The following is a 27,479-nucleotide window of genomic DNA, read 5'->3' as shown; positions in this document are numbered from 1 at the left end:
CTTTCTTCTTTTTTGATGTGTGCATCTATTGCTGTAAATTGTCCTCTGAGGACTACTTTTGCTGTGTCCCAAAGGTTTTGGTATGATGTATTTTCATTCTCGTTTGATTCTAGGAATTTTTGATTCTATCTCTGATTTCTTCTATTACCCAGTGATTTTTAAGCAGGATATTATTCAGTTGCCATGTAATGGGTTTTCTTTCTTTGCTCTTTTGTTGTTAATTTGTACTTTGATGGCATTGTGGTCAGAGAGGACACTTTGTATTATCCCAACGTTTTGGATCATGTTGATGATTTCTCTGTAGCCTAAGATGTGGTCTATTCTGTAGAACATTCCATGTGCATTGGAAAAGAATGTGTACTTTGCAGCTGTTGGATACAGTGTTCTATATATGTCTATGAGGTCATGTTGGCTGATTGTGCCTTTAGGTCTTCTGTATCTTTGCTGAGTTTCTTCTTAGATGTTCTGTCCTTGACTGACAGTGGTGTGTTGAAGTCTCCTACTATTATTGTGGAACTGTCAACTTCTCTTTTCAGAGCTGTTAGAGTTTCTTTTATGTATTTGGAGCCCTGTCATTGGGTGCATGGAAGTTTTTATGGTTATGTCTTCATGATGGATCATTTCCTTAATCACTAGATAGTGTCCTTCTTTGTCTTTTATGCTGGATTTTGTTTAAAGTCTATTTTATCTGAGGTTAGTATTGCCACTTCTGCTCTTTTTTGGTAGTTGTTAGCTTGATATATTTTTTCCAACCTTTGATTTTTAATAAATTTATTTCTGAGGTTTGTCTCTTGTAGACAGCATATTGATGGATCCTTTTTTTTTTATCCATTCTGTCACTTTTTGTTTCCTTATGGGTGCATTGAGTCCATTTACACTCAGTGTAATTACTGATAGATGTGAGTTTATTGCTGTCATTTTGTAGGTATTTTTTTTTTTGTATTTTGTGTGTGTGTGTGTGATGCTGACGTTTTCTTTGTTCTTCTTACTCTCCTGTGCTGAATTACTTTTGTTTGTGGATTTTTTTTTTCATTTCCTTTGTTTTTACTGAGATTTTATGTTTTTCCTCTTTAGTTTCATGAATATGTTTGTTAACTTTCTTTGTGGTTACCATGAATTTTACCCTCATCTTTCTAAGTTTGAAGCAGTCTACCATTACTTGGTATCCCCTTGCCTTCCTCTCCATTAGAAGGTTCTATACATATACCATTTATTCCCTCTTTTATTGTTTTGATGTTATTGTCATTTACAGATTAACTGCTCTGATTCCCTGTTGTATTTCTTTTGGTTTTGGATAGTCCTTGAGAGTTTATTTCCTAGATTGGTGTCTGGCTGGTACAATCTTCCATCCTAGATTCAGCCTGTGAGCTGAAGTTGTTTGTTCTCAGATCGAAAGACTCCCTTTAATAATTCTTGTAAGTTTGGTTTTGTTTTTATATATTCCCTTAATTTCCGTTTATCTGGAAATGTCCTAATTTCACCATCATATTTGAACAAGAGTTTTTCAGGATGTATTATTCTTGGCTGGCAACTTTTTCTTTCAAGGTGTTATATATGTCATCCCATTGCCTTCTTGCTTGCATGGTTTCTGCTAAATAATCTGAGTTTAGTCTTATTGTTTCTCCTCTGTATGTGACTTCTTGTTTTTCACAAGCTGCTCTCAGGATTCTTTGTCTTTGTTTTTGGCCATTGTGATTAGGATATGCCTTGGTGTTTTTCTTCTGGGATCTATCCTATATGGGATTCACTGAGTTTCTTGGATGGCCAGCTTTTCATCTTTCATGATATTTGGGAAGTTTTCTGTCAGCAGTTCTTCAGTGATTCTGTGTTTTCTGTTTTCTCCCTCGTTCTGGAACTCTGATCACTCACAAATATTTGCTTTTGATTGTATCCCACATAATTCTCAGGGTCTCTTCATTTTTCTTTGTTCTTTTTTCTGAGGTTTCCTCGAACAAAGTTGTATCCAAGTGTTTGTTTTCAATTCCGCTGATCCTGTCTTCCACCATTTCATATCTACTCCTCAGCCCTTCTATGACTCTGTCCATTTCTGAAATCTTGTTCTTTATCTTTTGGATTTCTAATTGATGTTTTTGTATAGTTTCTAGTTGTGAATTTATTTTGGTATTTTGTTCCTGCATTGTTTTCCTGAATTCTTCCATTTTTTTGTCTGTATTTTCCATGAATTTCTCTGTCTTTTCCATGAATTTGTCTATTTTTCCCTCATATTTGTCTGTTTTTTGCTTCAACTCTTGGATAATTCTGAGTATTAGATATTTGAATTCCCTATCAGGTAGTTCTAGTGCCTTTTCTTCTACTGGAAACTCATCTGGTGTTTTATTTTGACGCCTACTGGAACCATCCTGTCTGGTTTTTGTAAATGGTTTGATATTTTCTGCTGTCTTTGGGGCATTCAGTAGTTATTTTTCTCATTTATTGATTGTAGATTTGTCTGTTTAATCCTTTTTTTAAAATTTGGCTATGTCTCAGCAGGCGGGTTATTGTTCTTTGTTGTTTACTCATCTGTGAGCACGATACTTTTCGCCTCCTTCTCCAAGTGGCAGGCTCAGTCACTCAAATATGGTACAGAAGGGCAGATGTAGCTGAAGAGAAGTTGCTGGGATGGGTTGTTTGTGGCACTTACTCCAGCCACCACAGCAGGAGGGTAATCAGTGTAGGACTGGTTCCACTAGGCCGTACCTGTGCTGGTTGGTGGTGTGATGTTAAGTGCACAGTGCAGGTAGGCACGACGGAGAGGGAAGATTGTGATGTGTGGAGCTAAGATGGGTATGGGAGAGAAGAGAGAGGAACAGGGGCGAAAAAATACAAACAAACAAAAAAGGGTGCTAGGGGAACTTGTTGTTGGAGTGGAGAGATGAGAGACTATGAAATGGAGAAAAACAAAAAGTAGAAGGAGAAGAAAAAGAAAAAAGAGAAATGAATGAATAAATAAAAATCAGAAAGAAAAAAGAACAGCAAAGTTCCCAGGGATCCCACCAGTGTGGCTACGAGGTCTGGGAAGTTGTTCCCAGGTGTTGAAGTACAACCTGACTAGGAGGTGTAGAGGTATTCAGTGCCAGGTATTCAGGGGACAGGAAGTGAAGGAATGTATAGAGAGATGAGAAACTGAATAATGAAGGAAGACAGAAAGGGAAAAAGTTGAGAAAGAAATTTTAAAAAAAGAACAAGAAAAACCCCCAAAAAACAGAAAAAGAAAAAAAAACGCATGAAGATAGAAATGTCCTCAGGGATCCCTCTGTGCATCTGCGCAAGCTGGGGGGGGAGGGGTAGATCCCAAGCCACGCAGTACTGTCCGACTAGAACAGGCTACCAATTTGAGAAAAGAAAAAGAAAACAAACAAACAAACCAAGAAGCCTCGGGATCCCACCAGTGTGGCAGCACAGACTGGAAAGCAGCTCCACACTCGAACGGAGCTCCACAGCCCCTGAGGAAGAAGCAAAGATGGTGCACAGAGCCAGGTATTTGAGGGAAAGGAGGGGGAGGTGGTGAGAGGTAAAGAAGAAATCAAAAGAAGCAGAAAAAAGCAACACCAGCAGCTAACAAATGGCACTCAGGGAGTCGGACCGGTGGAATCCAAGCAGCCAGTGCTTCCTGGCCAAGAGACTGTGGCCGTGGGAAGCAGAGGAAACTGAGTTTGGGTGAAGAAGGGTGGGGGGTGGGAAAGCGTATATCACCAGTTACTGGTTGCTCTGTGTCCTGCTGGAAGCTCTGTGAGGCTGCTTTCTCGTACCCCCTATTTGCTGGTATCTGATAGGAGTCCAAGATGGCGGATCTGTCCTGCGTTAGCTGATAGGAGACCTCTCCATGGATGTCTCCTCACTCTCTGTTCTCTATCATTTTGTTATTCCATTTGGTGCTTGGCTGAGTTCTTTATCTCTTCATTTGATGTTAGGGTTTCAGGATTGCTGTTTTCTCTGTTTGGGTTAGATTTTCGGATCTTTGCTGTGGAGGGATGGCATGGTGCTTCTGCCTTATTGATTAGTAGGTGTTCTCTTCGTATTCTGGATACACACCCATTGTCAGATACATTAATTGCTAATATTTTCCCCAGCTTCTGGCTTGCCTACTTATGCTCTTAAATAAAAGTCCTTAACTTCAATTATAATTTTATTATTACTTTTTTTATATTGTTATTGTTTTATTGTATCCTGTTTAAGAAATATTGGACTATTTATAGGTCATGAAGATATTGTCCTATACTTTCTCCTAGAGGTTTTATTTGTTTGCCTTTTTTTGTTTAAGATCCATCTCAATGTTTTTTTAAATATAAGGTATCAGATGGAGATCAAGGTTATTATTTTCCATATGGATATTCACTTTCTCCAGCACCATCTATTGACAATTCCTCTTTTTCCCATTGACACCTTTCCCTTGGTACCTTTGTCCTAAATGATTTTAAACTGTATAGAATTCCACAATTTATGTCCATTCTACTTTCATGGACATTTATTTTCCAGTTTGGGACTATTGTGGATAACGTGGCTTTGAAGAAGTTGTATATGTGTCATGATGCACACATCTACACAGCTCTATTCTGTATACATAGAAGTGGAATTGTTGGGTCATAGGATGAGTGTATGCCCACCTTTAATGCCAATTTCCCAAAGGTTTGTGTCAATTTACACTGCAACCTGCAGTGTATGAGCTAATATTTTTTCTCCTCTCCAGTATTGTTAATCTTTTTAATTTTAGCCATTATCATATGAATTTGCATTTCCCTGATGACTAATAATGTTTAATACCTTTTTTATTTATTGACTATTTAAATATCTCTTTTTATGACGTTTCACTTCAGTTATTTTGCCATTTTTTCTGTTAGATTATTTGAATTTTCTTATTGATTTGTAGGAGTTTTCTTAATAATCTAGTGTAAGTCTTTTCTAAGTTATCTGTATTATAAATATCTTTTCTCACTCTGTGGCTTACTCTTCCCTTCATTAATCATGTTTTTGATGAGAGAACTTCCTGCTTTAATAAATCTAATTTATCAAAAATTTTGTTTGTTTTTGCCTTTACGATTAATATATTTTTGTATCCTGTTTAAGAAATTATTGGCCTTTCACATTCAAATCTACAATTCACCTGGAATTAATTTAAAAACTCAGTGTGATTCTTTCAATCCATGAATGCTATGTTTCCTTCTAATTTTTTTAAATGTCTTTTTTAATCTTAGTGACAAGTTGCAGTTTTCAGTGTACAGTTCATACACAACTGTCACTAGAAGTATTTCTAGGTAGTTGATGTTTTATGATGCTATTGTAAATGATATCTTTAAAAAATACTATTGTGTTTGTTTTTGTTGGTGGTGTATAAAAACCAACTGCCTTCTTATCCAGTAATTTACTATATTACACTATTAATTATATTGGTTTCTTTGTGGGATCTTTCGAATTCCCTATGTACTCTATGTATTCCCATGTTAGCTGTAAATAATGACAATTTGAGTTTTTCCTTTCCAATCCTTATTCCTTTGGCATAAGGAATGAGATTGGGAATTTGTAAAGTCTCTTCCAGCACTAAAAGCTGGACCCTGAGGTAGCTAGACCACCTCAGGGAGTCTTTAATATCCACCCCCCCCCCCAAATCGACTGCTCTGAGCAGATTGTAGTCAGCTGGCCCACCACCCTAGAGCCCTGTGAGGCCACAGTGCACGTTTGCTGGTTCAGGGCCTCCCCCTGGTCCTACCTCTGTGGTCATCTTGTCTCTCAAGTAGCTCTTGTTCTCCCCCAAGTGCAGGACAATACTACTGAGAAATATTAAAAACACATAAACACAAAACGACATGATATATTTTATCTGGCTATCCTAATGTTAACTATATTTTACTACAATATCTGTACAAATGCAAATGTTAGCTATGTCCATGACTATATATCAAACACATGACAGTGGGTACCTATAAGAAAGGGGCACAATGACAGTGGGCCATGAAATGGGGATCACAATTAACTGAAATCTCTACAACTGAGGGTCATGGAGATGAAAGGAAGGAAGGAAGGGAAAAAAAGGAGTTTCAAAAAATGAAAAGAATTTTTTTAAATTATACACCAAACTATCTCATGCATAAAGATGGCAGCAAACATTCTCATCTCAGTATTGCAATACTGTTTTAGCATTTGCAAATATATTACTATAAACATTTAAATGAGAAAAGTCATATAATTGTTTCCATAGATGTTGAAAAAATAAGTATGTAATGAGTTTCAATATTTTTCCTTGATGAAATCCTATAAAACAAGAAAACTTTCTTAATTTGATCTAGGGTATCTACAAAAACAAAAATCAATCAAACAAAATAAAAATCTGTAATAAATATCACACATACGAATGAAATTTGAAAGCTTTCCTTCTGAGTCTAGCAATGAGACTAGGGTGATGTCCGTTTTCAACACTTCTATACAACAATTTACTGGAGATCCTATCCAGATCAATATAAACTAGGTATACATTCCAAGCAGCTGGGTTTTCTTTAGTCTCCCAACTCTGTGTGTAGCTCTAGGAAAGTACATAGGAACATCTTTGTGAGGATAGGGGAGCAGCATGGGAATCTACCTTCCCCTGAATCTAAGCTTTGGTACCTCACAGGGTGGTGTAGGTGTTCCCCTCTGCTAGCCCTAATCCTGAATAAATTCATGGCCCAGATTTCACTTTCTCAGCCATGACTCTGTCACTTGCAGGTGCTCAAGAAAGAACACCTCCACAAGGTGGTGAGAGGACAAGGCATCAGTTTAAAAACCAGGGGATTTGAGTTGTAGACACTTAGCACTTCTTGCCTTAGTTTTCTCATCAGCAGAGAGGACGTAGGGCTGGTGTGTGGGGCTATTATCTTTACATTTCCTTCCCCTTCTGACACTTTGTGGTTGTATCTTGTCATCTGAGACACTGTAGTACATCTACAGAGGCTAAAGTTTCAAAGGGTAGGGTAAGGGGTGAATACAACCTGGGGAAAGACACTTTTAGGTTCAAACTGCAGTTTGACTGGCGGTAAAGATTTACAATATCATTTGTGATTACCAAAAAGATGAGTGTGATGGCTAAGATAGTGTGTAACTTGTCTGGGCCACAATTCTCAGTGTTTATATGTGATCACCACCATGATGGAATCTGCTGTGAGTAGCCAGTCAGTTGAAATGGAGTTTCCTTGGGTGTGTGGCCTATACCTGAATATAAGTGGAGGTTCTGGCTTTTGCCTGCTCTGGATCCTGCAGCTGCATCCTGTTCATCTGACCTCCAGTTCTTGGGACTTGAGCTAGCAGCTTACCTGCCGATCTTTGGATTCGTCTATCTTCAGAGCATGTGAGGAAGAGCCCTGCTCTCTGACATGCCAATCTTGGGTTCACCAGTCCCTGCAGCTGTGGAAATCAGGAGAAGCTGCTATCCTGATCCACGGACTTGGGATGTTCTAAGCGCTACAAGCGCGTGAGCCATTTCCTTGATATAAATCTCTCCCTATATATATTTATACACTTTACTGGTTTTGCTTCTCTAGAGAACGCAGCCTAAGACAATGATACTGGTAAAAATGCCAGAAAAAAACAGGTTTAGAGGAAAACAAGAAACTGAAAATCACCTGACCTCACCTGGGTCACCAGGTACATCTCTCTAGCTTCAGGCCTGAATCATTCAATGGAGAAGAATGTCTTATACTCTCTCCAACTCTCAACTTAGACTTTACTCCTTACTTGTCTGCAGGGCTTTTGCTCTTAATTCCAACCCTGCTCTCACTCCTGGCCTATAGCCCTGAGGTTTCTGGTTGAAGCAAGGTGTGAAATGCCTGAGAGCAGTTCAGCACCCACACATGGGCCATCTGGAGTTGTGAGAGGAATTTGTGCCCTGGAATAAGTAACACTTGTGGGACGTGGGAGACCAAACCCATTGCCGTCCAGTCAATTCTGACTCATAGGGACCCTACAGAACAGAGTAGAACTGCCCCATAGGGTTTCCAAGGAACAGCTGGTGGATTCGAATTGCTGACCTTTTGGTTAGCAGCTTAACTCTTAACCACTGTGCCATCAGGGCACCAGTGGGAGACAAAGTGGTGAAGAAATCCTTCCCCTTCCACCAAGTTGCATGGTCTTGACATTTGGTTCTTGGGGTGGCTCCCCACTATCACACTTTAGTAAAACTGGCAACTTGTATTTAGCCCTCCATCCTTCCCTGCTTCAGACCCCTTATCCCTGGGGCTGCACTCCCTAATGAAGGATTAGCACACAAACTCTCTGCCTTAGACCCTGCTTTCTGGGGGACACTAGCTAAGACATTGCCTTACCCCAAATGAGTTGGCCTCCTGCAAGTTATACCAGACTATAGTTCCAAATAAGTTCTCAGACCTCTAAAATGTCTCCCTACCTGACTTAAAGTACCAATGGCATTGACCCACCATAAAGTAGTTGTCATCAAGTCAATTCCAACTCATGGTGACCTCATGTGTGTCAGAGTAGAACTGTGCTGCATAAGGTTTTTAATGGCTGTGATCTTTTGGAAGTAGGTCACCCATCCTTCTGTCCTAGATGCAACAGCCTCCAGATTTATTTTCTCCCATCAATTTCTGCTCCCTCCAGATGCAGTTACATGTAGCTGAAGTCTGCAATTTTAAACCCCTTAAAAACTATCCATCACTCTTAGAAATAAAGCCAAAGTTTTTAACGTGCCCTACAGGCCTTGTCATGATCTGTTCTGTCAGCCTCTCTACCTTGGCTCTTGCAGTACTGTTCATCTTTCATTGCATGTCAACAGTGGCAGCACGCTGGTGCTGCAATTTTGCACATGCTGTTCTCTTTGGCTGAAAAGCTCTTTCCTCTTCCCCTTTTCCTTGGTTTGCCTGGTCCTACTTATTTTTCTCAAGGGAAATGTCAGTTCTTCTGGAAAACTTTCATTGATCACCACTCTCAGTTCCTTAAGTCTGCATCAGTTCGCTCTTTAATGCTTTTCAATTTAACTGTACTTTTCATTCACATTTTTAATCAATATTTTGATTAAATATTTATGAATAACCATTGATTTGTTTAATGTTCTTCTTCCTCAGCAGGCCACTGGCTCCACAAAAGCAGATACAATTTTATTTATCACCTGACACACAGTAGACAAACAATAAATACTTGGTTGAATGACGAAATGATTAATTAATGAATACTTAGAGCAGTGCTACTCAAAGTGTTCTCCATGGATTACTGCTGGTCAATGAACTTTTGTTACTAATCTGTAACAAAGTAAGTGCAGAAATTAAGATAATTTCTGTAGCATTTGAGAGATTAATTTTATGTCTGTTGTGGATTCCTTAGGGTTTTCTATATATAAGACTGCGTCATTTGCTTCTTAATTTTTTTTTTACTTCTCCATTTACAATTCGGATGTCTTTTATTTCTTCTTCATGTCTAGTTACTCAGGCTAGAATGCCCAGTTCCGTGTTGAATAGAAGTGGCTTCCTTGCTGTCATGCATTTACATTGGACTTCTAGCCTACTAGACTATGAGAAAATAAATTTTTCTTTGTTAAAGCCATCCATTTGTGGTATTTCTATTAGAGCAGCACTAGATGACTAAGACAGAATTTGGTATCGAGATAGTGGGGTGCTGCTCTAACTGATACCTAAAATGTGGAAGGGGTTTTGAAACTGTGAATGGATAGAGGAGCAGTGGCAGGAGCAGAGGACCAGAAGCAGCAGAGAACCAGCAGCAGCAGAACCAGGAGACCAGCACCAGACAGCACTGGAACCAACCCAGGGATGGAGAGAGCTAAGTGCCTGTGTGCAGGAGGCTTCCTAGTGGAGTAGGGTGCCTCTGGACACTTACTGGTGGAGCTAGGCTTGCCGACCCACAGAGTGAGAGAGCTGAGTGTCTGTGCACAGGAGGCTTCCTGGCGGAGTGGGATGCCTCCAGGCACTTATTGGTGGAGCTACAGAGCTTTGGAACACTAGCCCCAGCATGACAGATGCGGGCATGAGGGCTGAGAAGCTGAGAGGCCAAGAAACCAGGAAGCAGAAGCTGAAGAGACAAGGAACACAAGAAGCCGAGCTGCCTCAGTCTCAAAAGGTATGGCCAGGTGGAGTTGCCACTCAAATGAACTAGGAGAATAGGGCCGCCTAAAGCCGAGGGAGCAGAGTTGCTGTCCCAGTGGGCCTGGAAGGTGGAGCTGAAGCCGAAGGTCGAGAGGCCTCCAATCAGAATCTGGAGAGTATAGCCAATACCTAGAGTCTGGAGGGCAGGGCCATTTTTTAAATTGTCTCAGAGAACAGAGGATTATTTTCAAAGCCTTGAGGGCTAATGTAATCTGTTCTGCTGACTTGCTTGGTGCCTGTTATCCCTTCTTTTCCTCCAGTTTCTCCCATTTGTAATGGAAATGTATAGCTTGTGCCTGTTCTGCATTGTACCTTTGGAAGCAGATAACTTGTATTCTAGATTTCACAGATGAAGAAGAATTTTTGGATTTTGAACTTAGAGTTAAGACTTTTGCTATGATATGATGGGATGAATATGTTTTGCATGTGGCAAGGATGTGATTTTTGGAGGACCAAAGGGTGGAATGTCATGGATTGAATTGTGTCCCCAAAAAATATGTGTCAACTTGGTTAGGCCATGATTCCTAGTATCGTGTGGTTGTCCTCCATTTTGTGATTGTAATTTTATATTAAAGAGGATTAGGGTGGGATTGCAACACCACCCTTCCTAAGGTCACATCCCTGATCCAATGTGAAGGGAGTTTCCCTCTGGTGTGGCCTGCATCACCTTTTATCTCTTGTAAGAGATAAAAGAAAGGGAAGCAAGTAGAGGGTTGGGGACCTCATACCACCAAGAAAGCAGTGCCAGGAGCAGAGCACATACTTTGGACCCAAGGATCAGAGGTCCTGATTTCTTCTTTGACTCAATGATTGTTTAAGAGTATGTTAATTTCCATGTATGAGTCAGAATAGATTCGAAACGGCAATGGGTTTGGGTGTGGAAGGACATATGACGTTAAACATTTCCTCTTATGCTTATTTGCAATCTGTATATCTTCTTTGGTGAGGTTTTTTTTTCAGATCTTTGGCATATTTTTAAATTGTTTTTGTTTTGTTGTTGTTGAGTGTTAAGAGTTCTTTGTATATCTAAAATATGAGTCCTTTATCATATATATGTTTGAAAATATTTTCTCCCTGTCTCCAGCTTATTTTTTTCATTCTCTTAACAGTATCTTTCTCATAGCAGAATTTTTTAGTTTTAATGAAATTCAACTAATCAAATTTTTCTCTTATGGATTGTGTTTTTGGTGTTGTATCTAAAATGTCCTTGCCAAACCCAAGGTCACTCTTATGCTATCTTGTAGAACTTATATATTCGTGTACCTTAAATTTATGCCTATGATCCATTTTCAGTTCGTTTTTAGGAAAGATGTAAGATCAATGTGTAGATTTTTCTTTTCTTTCTTTCTTTTTTGCTTGCTTATGTCCAGTTGCTCCAGCACCATTTGTTGGAAAGACTATCATTTCTCCATTGAATTGCCACTGCTCTTTTGTCAAAGATAAGTTGACTGTATTTGTATGGGTCTATTTCTGGGCTCTTTATTATGTTCCACTGTTCTATTTGTCTATTCATTCACCAATACCACGCTGTCTCAATCACTGTAGCTTTACAGTAAGTCTTGAAGTCATGTAATGTCATTCCTCCAGTTCTGTCATTCTTCAGTATTATGTTGACTTTTCTGGGTCTTTTGTCTTTCTATATGAGGTTTAGGATCAGCTTGTCAATGTTGACAGAATAACTTGCTGAAATTTTTATTGGATTTTCTTTGAATCTATATATCAAATTGGGGAGAATTACCATCTTAGTAATATTAAATCTTCCTATTCAGGTACATGAAATATTTCTCTGTGTATTTAGATCTTTTTTTATCAGATTTTGTAGTTTGCCTCATGTAGATCTTGTACATATTTTGTTAGATTTATAACTAAGTTTCTTTCTTTTTTTTGTGCTAATGTCAATGGTGTTGTGTTTTTAATTTCAAATTCCAGTTGTTTATTGCTGGTATATAGGAAACCAATTACATATAAATCTTGTGTCCTGCTACGCTTATTAATTTCAAGAGGTTTTTCTTTTCTTTTTTTGTGTATCAATTCTTTGGGATTTTCTACACAGTTATATCGTCTGTGAACAAAGACATTGTTATTTCATTCTTTCAATATGTATATCTTTTATTTCGTTTTTATACGTAATTGCATTAGGTTGGGCTTCCAGTATAATGTTGAATTGGAGTGGTGAGAGGGGACTTCCTTGTTTTATTCCCAATTTTAGGGGGAAAGTATTCATCTTTTACCATTAAGTATGACATTAGCTGTAGCTTTTTTTGTAGACTTTTTTATCAGGTTGAGGGAGTTACCCTCTATTTCTACTTTGCTGAGAGTTTTTATCATGAATGGATGTTGGATTTTTTGAAAGACTTTTTCTGAGTCTATTGATATGATCATATGATTTTTCTTCTTTAGCCTGTTGATATGATGAATTATATTAATGAACTTGCAAATGTTGGACCAGCCTTGCATATATGGGATAAAATGCACTTGGTAATGTTGTATAATTGTTTTTATACTATGTTTGATTTGATATGATAATATTTTGTTGAGGTATTTTGCATTTATGTACATGAGGGATATCATTCTGTAGTTTTACTTCTTAGTCATATCTTTGTCTGGTTTCAGTATTAGGGTACTGCTGACCTCATAGAATAACTTGGGAAGTGTTCCCTTTTTTGGAACTGTGAGTTTTTCCTATATGGTCTTTATCATGTTGAGAAAGTTTCCTTCTGCTCCTACGTTATTGAGTGTTTCTATCATGCAAGGCTATTGAATTTTGTTCCATGCTTTTTCTGGGTCTATTGAAATAATCAGTTGATTTTTTGTTTTTTCCTTTGTTCTATTAGTGTATTACATTGATTTATTTTCTGATGTTGAGCCACTTTTGCATTCCTGGAATAAATCCCACTTGGTCATGCTGTAAAATCATTATAATATGTTTTTGCAATACTATTGTTGTTAGATTCAGATTGCTAGTATTTTACTGCAGATTTTTGCATCTGTGGATTTAAGGGATATTGATTTGTAATTTTTTTTTCTTGTGACATCTTTACCAAGCTTTGGTATCAGGGTAATGCTGGCTTCATACAATGAGTTGGGTAGTGTTCCCTCTTCTTCTAATTTTTGGCAGAGCTTAAGAAAAAATAGTGTTTAATAATTTTTTTAATGTTCAGTACAAGTCACCCATGAAGCTATCTCCCAATTTTGATGAGAGGTTTATGATTACCGTATTTTTATGTTTGTCAACTGCTCCCTACCCTCGTGATGTATTTTCATTAAGTGCCATTATGCCAATTGTCTTTACATGTTGCTGTGAAAAAAATTAGATAGTGTTCTTACAAAAATACCTCACGGGGGGAGGGAGCAGTTAGCAAACAAACATAGAAGGCACACATTATTTGCATAAAAATATGGTACTGAGGAGACCTGGTGGCACAGTGGTAAAGCACTTGGCTGCTAACAGAAAGATTGGTGGTTCAAACTCACCAGGTGCTCCCAGAAGAAAGATGTGACAGTCTGCTTTCATAAAGATTACAGCCTTAGAAACCCTATGTGGTCACTATGAGTTGGAATCGACTCAGTGGAAATGGGTTTGGTTTGGTTGTTTTTTTGTTTTGTTTTGTTTTGATTTTTTGATTACTAATTCAATCTCTTTACTCTTATAGATCTGCAATTTTCTATTTCTTCTTGATTTGATTTTTGTAACCTGTGTGTTTCTAGGAATTTGTCCATTTTATCTGGGTTAATAAAATATGTTGGCATACTGTTGTTCATAGTACTCTTTTATAATCCTTTTTTATTTCTATAGGGTTGGCGGTAATCTCACTTTCAATTATTGTTTTATCTTTTTATATCTTATCTCTTTTTCTTTTGTCAGTCTAGCTGAAGGTTTTTCACTTTTTTGTCTTTGAAAGGACTAATTTTTTTGTTTCATGGATTCTCTCTACAGTTTTTTCTCTTCTCAATTTCATTTATCTCCACTCTAATACTTATTATTTCATTCCTGTTGATAGTTTTAGATTTATTTGTCTTCTTTATCCAGTTTCTTGGAATGCAAAGTTACGTTATTGATATAAGCTCTTTCTTCTTTTTCAAAGGAGGTTTTTACTGCTATATAATTTCTTCTAATCACTACCTTTTCCCTATTGCATAAGCTTTGGTAGTGGTATGCTGTATTTTCACTTTTATTCATCTCTAAATCTTTTCTAATTTCTCGTTTGATTTTTTCTTTGACTCGATTGTTTAAGAGTATGTTGTTTAATTTCCATGTATTTGTGATTTTTCTGTGCTTCCTTCTTTTATTGATTTCTAGCTTCTTTACATTGTGATCAGCAAAGATACTTTGTATAATTTCAATGTTTTTAATTTTATTGAGACTTATTTGGGGGCCTAACTTGTAGTCTATCCTGAATATTACATGTGCGCTTGTGAAGAAAGTGTATTATGCTGTTGTTGAATGTCTGTTCAGTCAAATTGGTTTATAGGAGTTGTTCAAATCTTCTATTTCCTAATTGATCTTCTGTCTAGATGTTCTATCAATTATTGAAAGTGGCATATTAAAGTCTCCAACTATTATTGTGACATGTCTATTTCTCCATTTCTCTTAATGTTTGCTTCATATATTTGGGGTCTTTGTTGTTTTGTATGTATATGTTTAAAACTATTATATTTTCTTGATGAATTAACCCTTTTATAAGTGTATAATGCTCTTATTTGTGTCTTGTAACATTTGTTACTTAAAACCTATATTGTTAGACAGTATAGCCACCCATCTTTCTTTTGGCTACTACTTTCATGGAGTATTTTTTTCTATCTTTTTATTTTCAACCTATCTGTGTTTTTGGATCTAAACTAATTCTCTTTTAGACACTATATAGTTGGAACATCTTTAAAATCCATGATGCCAATTTTGCCTTTCTATTGGAGAGTTTAATCCATTTAAATTTAAAGTAATTATTGATAAGGAAGGACTTACTTCTTCCACTTTGCTTTTTTTTTTTTTTTTTCTGTGTGTCTTCTACATTTTATGTCTGTCATACATCTCAACTAATCGTTTGCCCTAGGCAGCATCAGGTTGTAAACCTTACAATGTTTTTGAGCAAAGCCCACCACTTTTCCACCTTGAATGGGTCCTTTAATCTGACCCCATACAGACTGGATCAGACATATACCATAATTGGCTAATAAATTCTGCTTTGCTCCTTCCACAACCAGAGACAAGAGTCCCACACTGGGAATGTAGGTTGCCTTCTTCAAGACTGTCATTGAGCTAGGGGTAGGACAGGGTTATAGTAAGTAAAAATGTCACAAAGCTATTCTACCATTTTTTAAAAATTAATACTTTTTATTTTTTAGAGCGAGTTTACTGAAAAATTGAGCAGAAAGTACAGGGGGTTATTAAATACTTTCCCCTACCCCCAGTTTTCCTATTATTAACATTTTGCATTTGTGTGGTGAATATTTTAAAATTGGTGAACTAATATTAATACATTATTATTAACTAAAATCCGTAATTTAAATTAGGGTTCACTTTTGTGATTTATAGTTTTATGAGTTTTGATGAATGCATAATGCCGTAATCATCACTACATTATCATACAGAATAGTTTTACTGCCATAAAAATGTCCTGCCCTCCACCTATTTATCCCTCCCCGCATTCCCTGAACCTCTTCAACTACTGATATTTTCACTGCCTCTATAGTTTTGCATTTTCCAGAATGTCATATAGTTGGAACCATACAGTATGCAATCTTTTCAAACTGGCTTCTTTCTCTTAGCAATATGCATTTAACCATAACCACAAACCCATTGCCGCTGAGTCGATTTCAACTCATAGTGATCCTATAGGACGGAGTAGAACTGCTCCATAGGGTTTCCAACAAGCAACTGGTGGATTCAAACTGCTGACCTTTTGTTAGCAGCTGAGTTCTTAACCACTAAGCAACCAGGGCTCCAATATGCATTTAGGCTCCTCTATATGTTTTGCTGAAGATCATTCAAAAGAAGTTGCAGCAGCACATAGACAGGAAACTGCCAAAAATTCAAGCTGGGTTCAGAAGAGTACGTGGAACAAGAGGTATCATTGCTGGTGTCAGATGGATGATGGCTGAAAGCAGAGAAAACCAGAAAGATGTTTACCTGTGTTTTATTGACTATGCAAAGGTATTTGTGTGTCTCATAAATTATGGATAATCATATGACTATGCAAAGGCATTTGACTGTGTGTATAATAAATTATGGATAATCATAAATTATAAATAATAGGAATTCCAGAACACTTGATCGTGCTCATGAGGAAACTGTACTTAGGCAAAGACGCAGGCTTTAGAACAGAACAAGGGAATATTGTGTGGTTTAAAGTCAGGAAAGTGTGCATCAGGGTTGTAGCCTTTCACCGTAGCAAATAATCCGAGAAGGTGGACTATATGAAGAAGAACGCGGCATCAGGATTGGAGGAAGGCTCATTAACAACCTGCAATATGCAGATGACACAACCTTGCTTACTGACAGTGAAAAGGACTTGAAGCACTCACTGAAGATCAAAGACTACAACCTTCAGTATGGATTACACCTCAACATAAAGATAACAAAAAATAGTCACAAGTGGACCAATAAGCAACATTATGATAAATGGAGAAAATACCGAAGTTGACAAGGATTTCATTTTACTTGAAACTACAATCAATACCCATGGAAGCAGCAGTCAAGAAATCAAAACAAGCATTGCATTGGGCAAATCTGTTGCAAAAGACCTCTTTAAAGTGTTCAAAAGCAAAGATGTCACTTTAAGGACTACAGTATGCCTGACCAAGCCATGGTGTTTCCAATTGCCTCATATGCATGTGAAAGCTGGATAATCAATAAGGAAGGCTGAAGAAGAATCAAGGCCTTTGAATTATGGTGTTGGTGAAGAATATTGAATATACCACGGACTGCCAGAAGAAGGAACATATCTGTGTTGGAAGAACTACAGCCAGAATGCTCATTAGAGGCTAGGATGGTGAGACTTTGTTTCACATACTTTGGACAAGTTATCAGGAGGGACAAGTCCCTGGAGAAGGATATCATCCTTGGTAGAGTAGAGGCTCAGCGAAGAAGAGGAAGACCCTCAAATAGATGGATTGACCCTGCGGATACAACAATAAGCTCAAGCATAACAACAATTGTGGGGATGGCACAGGACCAGGCAGTATTTCGTTCTGTTGTACATCGGGTCGCTGTGAGTTGGAACCAACTCACACCTAACAACAACATATGTTTTCATGGTTTGATAGCTCATTTCTTTTTATCACCATGTACTATTCCATTGCATGGATATACCACAGCTTTTTTATCCATTCATCCATTGAGGGACACATTGGGTGCTTCCAGTGTTTGGCAATTATGAATAAACCTGTTATAAACATATATGTGCAAGTTTTTGCATGGACATAAGTTTTCTACTCATTTGGGTAAGTACCTAATGTGTGATTGTTGGATCATATGGGAAGACTATGTTTAGCTTTGTAAGAAACTGCCAAGTTGTCTTCCAAAGTGGCTGTACTATTTGCATTTCCACTAGTTTCTCTTGTTCCACATCCTTACTAACATTTGGTGTTTCCAATGGTTTGTATTTTAGCCATTCTAATAGGTGTGTAATGGTATCTCTCTGTTGTCTTAATTTGAAATTTCCTACTGACATATAATGTTGAACAATTTTTATATGCTTTTTTGCCATTTATATATCTTCTTTGATGAGTAGTCTATTCAGATCTTTTGCTCATTTTTATTTTGGGTTGTTTGCTTTCTTAATGTTGAGTTTTAAGGGTTCTTTGTATATATTGAATGCAAGTCCTTTTTTAGATATGTATTTTCTAAATATATTCTCCTAGTATGTGGCTTGTCTTTTTATTCTCTGAACAGTGACTTTCACAGGGCAGAAGTTTTTAATTCTAAAGAAGTCCAACATAAAGAATACAAATTTTTTTCTTTTATGGATTGAGATTTTGGTAAAAGAGGTGTGATCCATAGGGCAGCATGGTGGGTGAATAGGTCCCAGGGTGGCATGGAGAGTGTCCTTCCAAGGTGGAAAGCATCACAGCAGGAGGGGACTGCAAGTCAGGGAACATGCAGTGTAACTGTTCTTGGAAACTCACTTGTTCCCCAAAGTGGGGGAGACCAGAGCAACACTCAGAGCACTAGCAGATGTGAGTTCTTATCTAAGTTGTGACATATACTAGCCATGTTTCCACCAGGTGCCCTGCCCTATTAGAATATCACTGCCTGCCTAGCCACTATTAGCTGCTACACAGGGTTGTCCTGACTATTTGATTAAATATTATTGATTACAAAGGGACACAATTCAACCCATAACATGGCTAGATGCTTCAGAAGATGTCCCCTCTTACTCTTGTGGTGGACTGGAAGGCAGGTGCTTAGCAGGTGTTGGGAGGGGCTCTGACAGCCAGTGGAGTGGGACCACCTGGTTAAGGAACCAGGCTATGAAGGGAGAGCACAGGCAGAGTCCTTGCCCCAGCCAACCCCATTTACCCACAGTGGCACCAATCATTCTTCTCCACGTTGTCTGTGCAAACAGTGTTTCCAATTCATTACACATGGGGATTTCCTATATTAGCGGTTCCCACATCTTTCACCAGCCCCTCCACACCATGTTTTCATAGATGTCATGATCCAAGCAACATGCCTTAACTAAGTAATAGATAGATAATGGCTGCTCATTTTTATTCAGCAGCAGTGAGTGTGCAGAATCCCCAGGAGGTGAATGGCAGGTTTATGAGTCAAGGAGCCTGCCACATGACAAGGACCAGTTAACAGTATTCAGACAGGACCCAGGGGACATGGGGCTTTGGTGGAGGGGGTGGTGGTGCTGAGGGCATCTTTGTTATGTCCCTGGGTGTGGCCTGCATTAGGTTAGGTGTTAAGGGGGTCAGGAATGAGGCTTTCTCAGTAAGATCCTGTGAGTGGAGAGAGGAAGGACTTGAGATCAAGGAATTGAGAGAGGACTTGACGTATTTCTTTGGGGTCCCCTCATCTCCCTTTTCATCCTCCTCTCCCCGTGGTACTTTCACAGTCACTTTTTCATGATGTGTTGGAGGCCTGGGAGCCCTCACTGTACCAGGGCCTGAACGTCTGGGTGGCATCCTGTATTATTTTTCTCTCTCTTCATCTTCCCATATTAAACTTTGTTTCTTCCCTATCCCATCTCAACAGGATGCCCTACTCAGTTTGCTATCTCACAGTAGGAAAAAATGTATACTTTAATTTATAAGGCAAGTTCAAAAGAATTTGAGGCTTTTGGGTTATCCAGTCCCTGCTAGTAGGATGCTTGGAGACAGAAAATATGAAACTAGGACTTTAATGAGGAATCTCAGGAATTGTGGCAAACTGACAAAAGATCTGTTTGGGGGGGAAAAGTTCTCCCTAGCTCCCTCAAATCCACAGCACAGAATTCTGCCTTCTGAGCCTTTCTCTAAGTGATTCATAGACAGTGGCCTCTGTCTGGATCTGAGGTTGGATACCTATTAGTGGCTTCTTTAAACGCTCTGATTTAAGGTTCCTTGGGTCAGCCATACATGTGCACATCTAGAAGGCTCTTTTCTCTGCATAACTAAAAACTTGTGCTGTGTAACGCAAACAACAGTTTTAGAATATTTTAAAAGAACTTTTGAAAATTAAAGAAAAATACAGCTCTTGTCATTCAGCATGATCCTTGCCCTTGAATCTCCTGGCTGAGTTTCTTGGTGTCTGGCTTCTGTCTCACCTCTGTGAATTCTCATGGGCTCCATTAGATAGGGCATGTTTTTCGCCCTGTCAGTCCACACCCCAGTCTCTTTCGCCCTGCTTTACTCAGTTTCATCCTCTCCCTGAAAGGAAGCTGATCTTTCTCAGACTTGTCAAAGAAAAAAATTAATAACAGGTATCTTACTTTGATTTTAAGCTTTTTCTTACCCACAAAACCAAATTTTTAGCTACCAGGCAAAAGACTATCTAGTAATCTGGCATTGATCAATCTCAGTAAAAGGGGGAGGGCAAGGTTCAGTCAATCATGTTAAGATTAGTCAGTAGTTGATCTTCTATTCTGTCTTCCTGTCTTTATAAACCTCATTGTAACTAGCTTACTTTGAGCCATTTGCTTTTTCATTTAATCAGAATTGTCTCACTATATACATATGGAATAACTGCTCAGAATAATCCTTATGTTTCAATTTCTTTGTTTTGATTATTTTTAAGTTTTTGGTGTCTGAAATGGGATCAAAAATGATCAGTGAGAAGCACCCGCCCCCACCCCGGGCAACACAACACTGTTTTGATGAGAAAGCAAATGCAATACCCACTTGGGCCCTTTTCACTACATTATTTCCTCACCACATCTGGGAATTTGGTAAATCTCTCCTGAATTCAATTTCACTCCTTTTGTGTTGAACTCTCTGGGTTTATATCTGAGCAGTTATGGACGTTCTTTCCTTGCTTAGTTACCCTTTTGCTTTATTTGGAAAACTGAACTCCCATCTGCTCTTTTTCTTTCCATTTTGAGGAAACTTCTGTTTGGCACTCAGGTTGCATAGTGAGTTCCCATTTGCATTATCTGAATTTTCTCCTTGGTCTGGGTCCAAGGGAAATCGAATTAGGTTTGATAAAGGAAGTTGGGTTGATCTGACAGAGGTCGCAGATAGTTTTTATTTGAATGCTTTCCTTGGACTGGGTCCAAAGGAAATTTAACTTGGTTTAATAATGGAAAAGGAGGTTGAACCAGGTTCAATGGATGCTTCAGAGAGTTTTTAAAATGAGTTGACCTTACAGAGAACAGCTTGGAATTATGGTATATAGTTCTGTATGTGTATGTGTTGCCTTGCTTTGTGTTATGCTCTTTTAAGAGTGTTATGCTCTTATTGATCATCATAAACAGAAAAATCATAAGGTAGAGCACAAGCATAGACTCTATAAGCCAGTTGTTTGAGCTGGTCAATTTGTTGTTCTCACCAAAAATGGCATCTACATGGATAAGTGTTGTGGTGAGTCATCTATAAAACTGGATGAGATTCTGTCTTGAGGGCTTCAGTTTTGATCTAGAGAGATTGTTCTTTCTGTTTTTTGTTGTTTTTTTTTCTGCCTATTTTCAGGTAGTGAGACTGACTTTGCCAGTTTTTTTTAATGGGGTCTTTTTAAGTCTAAGTTCTTACCTCTTCCAGAAAAATGACTTACTACATGTACCTGTCTTTGTAAATGGCATAATTTCACTAAGGATGATTTGGCCTTTCAGTAGTAATTTAAGAAACGTTAGTATAAATTGGTTTATTTGAAAAGTGTACTGGACAAAGTTTGAATTGTTCATATTGATTGTTATAACAAGGCCTCAAAAAGACAAAAATTATTCTAAATTGCTTCTGTAAAAGATTCTTTAAAGCATGCAAAAGATAGGGTTATGAAAATGAAGTATTTTCCTACCTCCAGCTTTATTCTGTTTGGTTTAGTGGTAAATAAGTGCTTATATAAACTTAATAGTTTTAATATTCCCAGGAATTAATGAAAGTGAATTTGTTTTGACAAAAGTTTTTATCTTTTGCAGTATGCCAATTTAACCCTTGGTGACCCAATTATTTTCTGCTTTGAATTTTTTGTTGATGCCATGTGTTTTCATTAATGGAAACATGCTGAATCATTGAATGTGTCTGAATTTTTGGTAGGCAGTATGGATTTTTTTATTGCCCGCCCCCATAAGCCTACCCTAAGTGCTTAGTGGTACGTATCAAGTACCACCAGTTATACCCCAGAGGCCCCACCGAGGTCTATTGATTAGATTGTATCTTGAGTCAATATCTTTTGAGATATAAGAGAGAAGAGAGAAGAGAGCAGAGAGACATGGGGACTTCATACCACCAAGGAAGTTGTGCCAGGAGCAGAGCATGTTCTTTAGAGTCAGGGTCCCTGCCCTGAGAAGCTTCTAGACCAAGGGAAGATTGATGACAAGGACTTTCATCCAGAGCTGACAGAGAAAGACTTCTCCTGGAGCTGGCACCTTGAATTCAGATTTCTAGCCTATGAGACTATGAGAGTATAAATTTCTGCTTTTTAAAGTCATCCACTTATGGTATTTCTGTTATAGCAGCACTAGATTACTAAGGCATCGCTATATGTACCACCTGGCACAAAATGGTTAAAAGCGGTTTCCAAAATATTTTAAAGTAAGTTAGGCTAGATTGAGTATACTGGATGTGTTTTTTTAAGATAAAAAAGGAGTCATTTTGTCCTGAAGTTAGAGACAAAAAAAAACCTGGTTCTTGAAAACAGCCTGAGCAATTAAGATACCTTTTATTTTTTAAAAACAGCTAGACCAGTTGAAACTTAAGTAAATGAATTGAGATCAGCCCAATTCATCTCTTTGGCAATGAGCCTCAGAAAGGGAGGGGGCAAGATGAGGCCTCCACTGTCTCATCCTCTGAGGCCTGAGGCTGGTCCATGTAGTGTGTGATGTGAGCTTTTGAAGAAAGAACCCCTATCAACAGGATGGAGATCTTTAAAGATATTTAGAAAATGGGATAAAGAAGGAAAAATGTTGTCTTAATACAGTTACCAGAAATTTGATAGATTCTCGACATTAAAGAACCATAAACAAGCAGTATCTATTATAGAGAAATTTTTAAAAGTCAAAAGATAAAAATCACAATGAGAAAACCTGAAATTGCTTGGGGAAATATTTCCACCCCTAGCCAAAGACTTAAGGTCATATCCATATCAATGAATTGGTCAGGTTGATTGAGCAGAGAATTTATGATTTCCAAAAATTCAGTTGATAAAATGTTGAAAGAGTTAAGGTTAGATTAGAAGAAATATGGGACAAGGTAAAAGGTAAACGTTTGAATGAAAATTTAAAATATATAAATGAACTTTATTTCAATAATAAATATGTTTTGTAGTATATAGGCTTAAAATAATTTCAAGATCTTTAGGTAATTTACTGATATTAAATTGAGTTAATGGATATTCATTATAATTTAAGTTTATATACTTTTTGCTTTTTATGCCATAGAGAAGATATATACATACACATATATAAAATATATATGTATATGTATATATATACACACATATATAAATCTCTCTCTCTCTCTCTATATATATATATATATATATACAGTCATGTGCTGCATAGCATCCATTCAGGCAACGTCCAGCCACATATATGTCCATGGTCCATAAGGTTATAATAGAGTTCAGAGATCCCAATTAGAGAACAGGACATAGTGAACATAACTGGATGTAGCAAATGCAATAGCTTCTTGCACACAACGCGTGTATCTCATATCTCTTGTATACAAAGCTCTTGTGCTGTCAGGTGTTATGTGTACAGTACATATATAACCTATAACACATATGCCTTGATAGTCATAATAAATTCCTATGCTACTGGCTTATGTATGCACTATACTGTACTTTCTATCATTATTTTAATGTGAACTTTCCTTTCTTAAAATAAAAAGATTACTTTATAACAGTGTATGCTTCGACTTGTAGGCAGCAGCAACCATTCTCATGTATTGCGCATCTCTTGTGTGTTGTAGTGTTAGCTCTCTAATTTTCTTTCAAAAATATTACCATGATGTGCATCATGGCTCTGAATCACAGCAAAACCAGTATTCGTGATAGCAGCAGCAAGAGGCAAAGGAGAAATATCGATTTGGAAGAGAAATAAAAGATAACACATATAGCTTTTCTGAGTATATAATATGGTGTTCACACAATGTCCAAATCACATAATGTTCTATTTCACAGAAAGTATCATGAACATTAAGAGATGCTTGACTGTATACACAGACACACACACACACACAAGTATGTGTACATATATATACACGCATATATATGTAATATTTAATTTGGGTCTACTACTAAATGTGTTTATTTTTTGCCATTTGATAAGTTATACTATATGTGTGACTAGAGAAAGTTGTATTATGTGTATTTATGAGTGGTCTGCAAAAAAGGCTGCTGTGACACGCATAAAAAAAAAACCAAACCCGTTGCCTTCGAGTCGATTCCTACTCATAGAGACCCTGTAGGACAGAGTAGAACTGCCCTATAGGATTTCCAAGGAGCAGCTGGTGGATTTAAACTGTCAACCTTTTGGTCAGCAGCCAAGCTCTTAACCACTGTGCCACCAGGGCTCTGTTGTGACACATATAATTCATAATTATCTAACCCATCCCCTCAGTTTTTTCTGTGAAATAGAACTAAATTAATTTTCTTAAAAGTTATAATATTTGTTAGTGGTTGAGACTATACTGAGGAGAAATAGTTTCAGCAGAATACTACTGTGTACGTTCTTCTGTTTTTCAAGAAAAAGGATTTATTTTTCCTATAGGCAATGTTTGTTTTATTTTGTTTTGTCTCCAAATACCTTAGTACTCTTCAGATTTATTGAGGAGGTTAAAGAGTTTGTTAGTGCATTGGGGCAGAAAGGGTAACTATCAACATTAACCATATCAGAAATTAAAACGTAGGAACATTTAATTAAAATTCTCAATCATTAAATCATTTGAAGATGGCAACAAGGAATGTATTTCATGTTAATAACATGTTAATATTGCGAGAGTAGTCCTGAACTTGCAGTACTCTCTGAGACCAGACCTAAAATAAAATGTCAATTTGTTCCAGAATATAAAAGAACATACTAAAGGCCAAAACATGGAAATAAATTTTATTTGCCTTGGTTTATGATACCTGAGTCTGAAAAGTTATGAAATGTGTTAAAATCTTAACAAAGTTTGCTCAATATTGATGGTCTTTTTTCTTTGGTTTACTGTTGTTGAACAGGAAAATTAATAACAGACATCTTTCTTTGATTTTAGAGTTTTTCTTACCCATGAAACCAAATATTAACCATAAAAAGCATAACCCAAACTGCAAAAGCTTGCCAGAAGCTGCTCTATAGCAATGTAAATTGGTCTTACCTTGCTAGAAAAAGATAGTTGTCAAACCATTGCCCTCTAATTTAAATCTCAAAAAGCCTCATGGCTGCAAGTGTGTGGAGGGCCAGAAGTAAACTGGATATCAGTTTATCTCAGTAAGGGGGAAAGCAGGTTTCAATCAATCATGTTAAGATTAACCAATGGTTGATCTTCTACAGTTCTCCCTCCTCTTCCCTTTATAAGCCCCATTGAACTTAGCTTCTTTAAGCCATTTGCTTTTTCTGAAATAAAAATGGCCTCCCTATATGTATATGGAAACCCTGGTGTTGTAGTGGTTAAGAGTTCGGCTGCTAACCAAAGGGTCAGCAGCTGAAATCCACAAAATACTCCTTGGAAACCCTATGGAACAGTTCTACTCTGTCCTATAGGGTCACTACGAGTCAGAATTGACTCGACAACAATGTGTTTTTTTTTAATAAGTATATAAAAAAATTCGGAAAAAACCTTATGTTCAAATCCCCATGAGTTTTGATTATTTTTAACAGTATTTTTTTGTCTTCACTTATATTATGAAAAGTTACCTTTTTTCTTTTGTGTAATTTGCCTAGGAGCAAAGGTTTGTGTATCATTAAAAAAAAGCTGAGTTTAGGTTAACTTTTACACCGCTGCTTAAAAAAACCAAGCCTTGTGGCTTTGGAAAAGCTAAGATTTACCTTTAAAATCTTTTTTTGTCATTTGGTTAAAGAACTTGTCAGTGACATGTGATAAACTCCTGAAGACTCTGAAACTTTGTGGAAAGCCAAAAAAGATTTGTACTCGCTTTAAAAAGGAAAAGTGTTAGGGGAAAAAAAAGGTTTGTTTAATGTGCTATGAGTTGCATGAAATGTGTTATACAACCAGGGGATATGCTTAGTTTTCTTCAGGTTAAAATTTATATGAGTGTCAGTGCCCTTGCTATTCATAATATACCTGGTTCTTGACATTAGATGACAGAAGTATGATATTATCAGTCATAATCTATTTTTTTTTTTTTTTTTTGCTAATTTGGTTGCAAGTTTGTTCTTTAATTGAAATCTAACAACATCTACATCAATGAGTTTTTTTCAACTAAGGATTTACTCTGCTTTCCTATTGTTTTAGAGAAACAACTTTCACCAAAGCCTTCTGCAACAAAGAAATTTTATTGTGACATCAGAAAACAAAAATGGGAAATTAGCTACAAGCACTCAGGCTATGAACACGCCAAAATCCAAAGAAGTACAATCTGTAAATGTTTTTTATACAATTTTGGTAGGTGCTGATTCATTATGAGTAAGCTATTTACAAACAATGATTGATTAAAGACAAAGAACAAAGACCATAACTGGGTGAACTTCTCTTGTTTTTCTTTTCTAATAATTTGGTCTCTTCACTCAGAGGTCCTGGGTCTGTCACATGATGGTTGTTTTTTATTTGTTATGTGGGCTATGTATGATATTGGGTAGATCTTTAACTTACTTCCTGGAGTAAATTGTTATTTAGTTTTGATATGCACATCTACAGTTAATTGGACTGGTTAGAGCACTCTGTCCTGCTCCTTTGGTGTAGTTTTCCTATTGTTTTTAGCTTTTCAGATTCTGACAAACAAGTTGGTCTTTTGGGATATGGTCTGCTGTGCCTAGGTTAATCCTTTATCAATCCCTTCTTTTGATCACTGATTACTATAAGTACATCGATGATTACAAGATGATGCCCGGATCCTAGATGGTCGCCATGGCAGGCACTTTAAACTCAAGGTCTTATTTTCACCAGATACCATCTTGTTCCTTCCCAGCGTCATTAGGTGAGTGTTACAGCTCCATCGAAGTGGGCAGAATCGATATACATTATTGATTTAGAAGTTGGACTTGCTGTAGGGTGCTGGCATTTAGTAATTCCAGTGACCGCACATTTGAAAAAAATATAGATTAAGCCTATTAATAGTATCATTAAAATGTCTTGCAGGAATGAACAAACCCAAGATCTTATCCTTTGGCAGGGGTTGTAAAGGAGGAATAGAATGCAGTCAAACAACGTGCTGTCTAATTTTCTGGGTATCTTGTTTCACAATTCCAGAGGTATTTATCCAAGAGCAACAGGATGTATTGGCTATTAACATACCCCTCCTTGTGGTGCCAATAAGTCTAATGCAATCTGATTGTCCAGGACGACCTTTGCCGTAGAGGTTAATAATTTTTGTTGAGCTGACATTCCATCAGCAACATTATCAGCTATTTGTGCCAGTGGCAGACAGGTTTTGTAAAGATTTTTCTAATTCTACTCTACCATATGAGAGAATTAATGCTCCTAAAAAACCACCCTCACCCTAGCTGTTCTGCTATGGGATTTTCGTATACGCTTTTTATTTATATTTTTTTTATTTTTTTATTATACTTCAGGTGAAGGCTTACAGAACAAATAGTTTCTCATGAAACAGAAGTACACATGTTGTTTTATGACATTGGTTAACAATCCCACACATATCAACCC

The sequence above is a fragment of the Trichechus manatus genome, unplaced genomic scaffold (assembly GCF_000243295.1).
Source record: "Trichechus manatus latirostris isolate Lorelei unplaced genomic scaffold, TriManLat1.0 scaffold00064, whole genome shotgun sequence".
In the NCBI taxonomy this organism is placed as follows: Eukaryota; Metazoa; Chordata; class Mammalia; order Sirenia; family Trichechidae; genus Trichechus; species Trichechus manatus.
Note: the sequence above shows the minus strand (reverse complement) of the source record.